At 41.7% G+C, this 6,000-nt stretch overlaps 1 protein-coding gene across 1 annotated transcript in view; it reads right to left on the bottom strand.

The window, feature by feature from the left end:
• Positions 1 to 4,843: 4,843 nt before the first annotated feature.
• The window catches only part of LOC140191727 (breast cancer type 1 susceptibility protein homolog), a 200,395-nt gene continuing 199,238 nt past the window's right edge, over positions 4,844 to 6,000 (bottom strand). Inside the window, exon 21 of the mRNA XM_072249421.1 lies at positions 4,844 to 4,854. The gene's annotated coding sequence lies outside the window, so the exon portion shown is untranslated. The remainder of the gene's footprint in view (positions 4,855 to 6,000) is intronic.

Below are 6,000 nucleotides of genomic sequence, written 5' to 3'. Positions count from 1 at the left end.
GCCACTGCTGCTTTTTCTTAAAACGTGGATTTAGTTAATTACCTGAATTTCAATTTTTAGCTGTCATTGAGGGATTTCAATGACACAGTGCCATAGTGGTTAGCATAATGCTATTACAGTGCCAGTGACCCAGGTTCAATTTCCACCACTGCCAGGAAGGAGTTTACAGTACACGTTTTCCCTGTGAGCACGTGGGTTTCCTCCGGGTGCTCTGGTTTCCTCCCACATTCCAAAGATGTGCAGGTCAGTAAGTTAATTGGTCACTTGGGAGTAATTGGGCAGTGTGGGCTGATCAGGCCAGAAGGGCTTGTTACCGTGTTGTATCCCAAAATAAAATAATTAATATAAGTACAGCATGGTTGTGGAGGCTTTGGAAAGGGTCCAGGAGAGGTTTACCAGGATGTTGCTTGGATTAGAGGGTATGAGCTGTAAGGTAAGGTAAGACATCCGTTAGTCTTGCGAGACCATGGATCTGCTCCTGGAAAGTCTTCACTCTCCAGGGTGCAGGCCTGGGCAAGGTTGTATGAAAGACCAGCAGTTGCCCATGCTGCAAGTCTCCCCTCTCCAAGACACCAATGTTGTCCAAGGGAAGGGCATTAGGGCCCATACAGCTTGGCACTGGTGTCGTCACAGAGCAATGTGTGATTAAGTGCCTTGCTCAAAGACACAACACGTTGCCTCGGCTGGGGCACAAACTCACGACCTTCAGGTCGCTAGTCCAATGCCTTAAACACTTGGCCACATGTTGTAAGGAGAGCTGTAAGGAGAGGGTGGACAAACCTGGATTGTTTTCTCTGGAGCATCAGACGCTGAGGAGTGACGTGATTGAAGTTTATAAAAGTATAGAAACATAGAAACATAGAAAATAGGTGCAGGAGTAGGCCATTCAGCCCTTCGAGCCTGCACCGCCATTTATTATGATCATGGCTGATCATCCAACTCAGAACACCGCCCCAGCCTTCCCTCCATACCCCCTGAGCCCCGTAGCCACAAGGGCCATATCTAACTCCCTCTTAAATATAGCCAATGAACTGGCCTCAACTGTTTCCTGTGGCAGAGAATTCCACAGATTCACCACTCTCTGTGTGAAGAAGTTTTTCCTAATCTCGGTCCTAAAAGGCTTCCCCTTTATCCTCAAACTGTGACCCCTCGTTCTGGACTTCCCCAACATCGGGAACAATCTTCCTGCATCTAGCCTGTCCAATCCCTTTAGGATCTTATATGTTTCAATCAGATCCCCCCTCAATCTTCTAAATTCCAACGAGTACAAGCCCAGTTCATCCAGTCTTTCTTCATATGAAAGTCCTGCCATCCCAGGAATCAATCTGGTGAACCTTCTCCGTACTCCCTCTATGGCAAGGATGTCTTTCCTCAGATTAGGGGACCAAAACTGCACACAATACTCCAGGTGTGGTCTCACCAAGGCCTTGTACAACTGCAGTAGTACCTCCCTGCTCCTGTACTCGAATCCTCTCGCTATAAATGCCAGCATACCATTCGCCTTTTTCACTGCCTGCTGTATCTGCATGCCCACTTTCAATGACTGGTGTATAATGACACCCAGGTCTCGTTGCACCTCCCCTTTTCCTAATCGACCACCATTCAGATAATAATCTGTTTTCCTATTTTTGCCACCAAAGTGGATAACTTCACATTTATCCACTTTAAATTGTATCTGCCATGAATTTACCCACTCACCCAACCTATCCAAGTCACCCTGCATCCTCTTAGCATCCTCCTCACAGCTAACACTGCCACCCAGCTTTGTGTCATCCGCAAACTTGGAGATGCTGCATTTAATTCCCTCATCCAAGTCATTAATATATATTTATGAGAGGCATAGATAGAGTCTACTTCCCAGGATGGAAATGCAAATATTGGAAGATATAGATTTAAGCGGAAATGGGGAAATGTTCAAGGAAATGTGGGAGGCAAGTCTTTTACACAGTGTTGCAGGCGCCTGGAACGTGCTGCCAGGGGAGGTGGTGGAAGCAGGTCATATAATGACATTCAAGATGCATGTAGACATAGATATCAACAAGTAGGGAATGGAGGGTTAGAGACCATGTGCAGACAGATGGGATTAGTTTAATTTGGCATCAGAGTCGACTCAGACCTTGTGAACTAAAGAAACTGTTCTTGTGCTGTAATGTATCAATGTTCATGTAAGTTTCTGTATAAATAGTTCAGTAACTTACGAGAATGATACTGTGAATGAAAGGGTTAACGCATGAGGCGTATTTGATGGCTCTGGGCTTGTACTCACTGAAGTTTAGAAGAATGAGGGGGGGATCTCATTGAAACCTATTGAATATTGAACGGCCTAGATAGGGTGGGCGTGGAGTGGATGTTTCCTATAGTGGGGGGAGTCTAAGATGAGAGGTCACAGTCTCAGAATAGAAGGACAGCCCTTAGAACACAGGTGTGAAGGAATTTCTTTCGCCGGAGAGTGGAGAATTTGTGGAATTCATTGCCTCAGACGACTGTGGAGGCCAAAGCATTGGGTATATTTAAAGTGGAGGTTGACTGGCTCTTGATTAGTAAAAGTGTCAAAGGTTACGAGGAGAAGGCAGGAGAATGGAGTTGAGAGGGATAATAAATCAGCTTTGATGCAATGGCGGAGCCAATTCTATGTACCGAATAGCCTAATTCTGTTCCTATGTCTTATGGTCCTATAATATGATGCTATCATATTTCGAAGTGCTGAACTAGACGGTATGTCAGCTAGCCATGTCAATGATGTTCAGGCATTAAAATATTAAGTCATTACAGACATTGCAGGTTCAAACAATATGGGGTTCCTTTCCCATCTCTGAACCTGATGCTTTCACTGCTGGTGGGTGATACCTCCAGTTTTTTTTATGCTGATTTAGAAAAAACCATAGAAAAACTACAGAACAGAAACAGGCCTTTAGGCCCTGCTTGGCTGTGCCGAACCATTTTCTGCCTAGTCCCACTGACCTGCACACGGACCATATCCCTCCATACACCTCCCATCCATGGATCTGTCCAATTTATTCTTAAATGTTTTGTGATGAATTCATTGCAGTTTAGTGGGATGCAACATCATTTCAGGAGCAGCAGAGAACTAACTGGGCCTGGGACCTCTTTTAAGCCAGGCAAATCTAGGGCGACACACTTTCTCCCTAAAGGATATAACCAAATGAAATATGTTTTTACAAAAATCTGGTGGGTTATAGCAACCATTACAAATACCTGCATTTTATTCCAGTTTATTAAGTTCACTGAATTTAAATTTAAATAGGAATTGAATTTACATCACTGAATCATTAGTCAACCATCTGATCCAATAATGTTCCTATGAGCTGTAATCCATGTATAGTTTACCAGCTCCGCAAATATCAATATAAACATAATTTTAAGCTGAAGAAAATCAGAACAAGTCTGGCTGTTGAAGTACCCATTTATTTTTTATTTCACTGATGCTTAGCTTTCAGTATAATTCTTTGAATGAATCCGTTTAAGCTAAAAGAGGTAAGTAATTGAACAGAATCAGAATCAGAATCAGGTTTATAATCACCGACATAAGTTGTGAAATTTGTTGTTTCGTGGCAGAAGTAGGGTGCAATACATAAAAATTATTATAGATTACAATGAAAATAATAATAAATAAATAAATAGTGCAAAAAGAGAGCTTGTGTTCGTGGGTTCATCAAGCATTCAGTAATCTGGTGATGGAGGTGAAGAAGCTGTTCCCAAAATGCTGAGTGTGTGTCTTCAGCTTGTGTACCTCCTGCCTGATGGTAGCAATGAGAAGAGGGCACGTCCTGGGTGGTGGGGATCCTTAACGATGGATCCCGCCTTTTTGAGGCATTGTCTTTTGAAGATGTCCTCGACGGTGGGGAGGCAAGTGCCCACAACGGAAGTATTTGAGTTTGCAGCCCTCTGCAGCGTTTTCTGCTCCTGTGCAGTGGCCCCTCTGTACCAGACGGTGATACAACCAGTCAGAATGCTCTCCACAGTAGATCTGCAGAAATTTCCTAGAATCTTTGATAACATACTGATTTTTTTCAATGACAGTCATTGAAAATTTCAAAAAATGTAGAAACCAGAGATCTGAAATAAAAACAGAAAGTGCTGGAAATATTCAGCTGATCAATCAGTTCTGATTGTGTCAATGACCTGAAGCATTAGCGCTGATTTTCTTTCCATAGATACTGCCGGAGCTGCTGAAAACCAGCCTCAGGACAATGAGGTGAGTAAGGGGAAAACTCTTCACAAGACAGGGCAGACAAGTGATTCATTTCTTTTTTTAATCATTGGTAATCTTGTTTGATTATTAAATATGTCAACGTGTGTCACAACAAATTAGCTTTAATTATTTCATGATGGTATTGTTGAGCAGTTTAATGTAATGGGCATGGCAATAGGGGATCTCCCTCAATATTGTGTAAACACAATCAAACACTTCTTTCATCATTAAGTCAACATTTTTAAAGTAATAATAACTCAAAAGCAAAAACTGGATGGTGGAGATGAAATAAAAACAGAAAATGTGACAGTGGCGTGTCAGTCACTAACATGCCAGGAGAGCGAAATAGTTAATGTTTCAGTTTGATGACTTTTCATCAGAACTGTGAATGGTCATCAAAATGAAGCATTAATTCTGCTTCTCTCATCACAGGCACTGCCTGATCTGCTGAGTATCTTCATTTTTATTTCTAAGCTAACATTTTATTTGATTATTGGATCGGTGGTTGTGGGAGCCCACTGTAAACAAATATGTTGCTCTGTTTCTTATATTTCTGACCACAGTTCGCTTCACCTCTTTAGATGTAGAGTGCATACAAAAGATATTACATACATGTAAGATTTTCTTTCTCCTTTCTATTGTGAAAACTCACAGTGAAGGACTGCATTGTCTACTTATGCTGAACGCAGAAACATTTAGTGATGAGTTCAGTGGCTTCTGAATCAAAGTGTTTGCTTCCATCTTCATCATAACCTGCCTTGACTGGTAAGTGGGATTGTGCTGGTAAAATTGATATCACCCAAAAGGAAAGTTTCAAAAAAATCTTAGTGGTCTTTGTCAAAAGTAGAATGAATTGATGAAATTCTTATTTCAATATATTTCCTTGCATTTCTGGCTGTCTTTCAAAATTAAGCATTTTATTCCAGCACATTTCTTGGGGACGTGAATGAATTGGCTTTTCTAAATATTCAGGTTGAAATTGTTAATTTACTTTTGGGTTATTAAATATTAATGCCCAAATTATCTCAAAAAACTCATAGCTAAAAAAGTAATCGTTAAGCCTATTTGAATCCGAATTCATGGAACCATTTTCATATCTTGAGACAAGACTCAAAATTCCATTTTGTCTATTATACCTTTTCTTTCTTATTCGTCTTCATTTACTTTCCTCTTTGATCCTTTCGGGGCAAAAGGACATTTAAACTTTCCTCACATTGGTTTTCAGACATAAGATGCTTGGTGTGTGGGGCAGGAATGATTCAGAGCTGGCGGGCAAGAGTGAAACTGATAGAGGGTATTCAAGGCTGTGGGGTGATAGTATTGCTTTGGTCCACAACTTCCCTCCTCCAGTTAACAATTCCATCTCACTCCCCAGCAACTAAGGCTGAACCAATCCACTCACAAACACCATGTCATAGTCGAACCAAGAAGAGCTTTCTTCCACATACCCCTGCCTCTAGCTATAACTGCCAAGACTTTCATCCGTGCCTTACAATTCCAGAATCTTGTTGTGCTACCTTGTCCAATCATTTCCCACTTGCATGTGACTGTACGTTGGGGTCTTCATCTTAAAATTCTTGAGTCTTAGAGTCATAGAATATAACAGCAAAGAAACAGGGCCTTCAGACCATCTGGTCCATTATGAACTATTATTCTGCCTACTCCAATCGATCTGCACCCAGATCATAGCCCTCCATACCCCTCCCATCCATGTACCTATCCAAATCTCTCTTAAAACTTTGAAATCAAACCCGCATCCACGACTTCCACTGGCAGATCACCACTGC

This window comes from Mobula birostris, chromosome X (assembly GCF_030028105.1).
Source record: "Mobula birostris isolate sMobBir1 chromosome X, sMobBir1.hap1, whole genome shotgun sequence".
Lineage (NCBI taxonomy): Eukaryota > Metazoa > Chordata > Chondrichthyes > Myliobatiformes > Myliobatidae > Mobula > Mobula birostris.
This window is presented reverse-complemented; position numbering and strand designations above follow the sequence as displayed.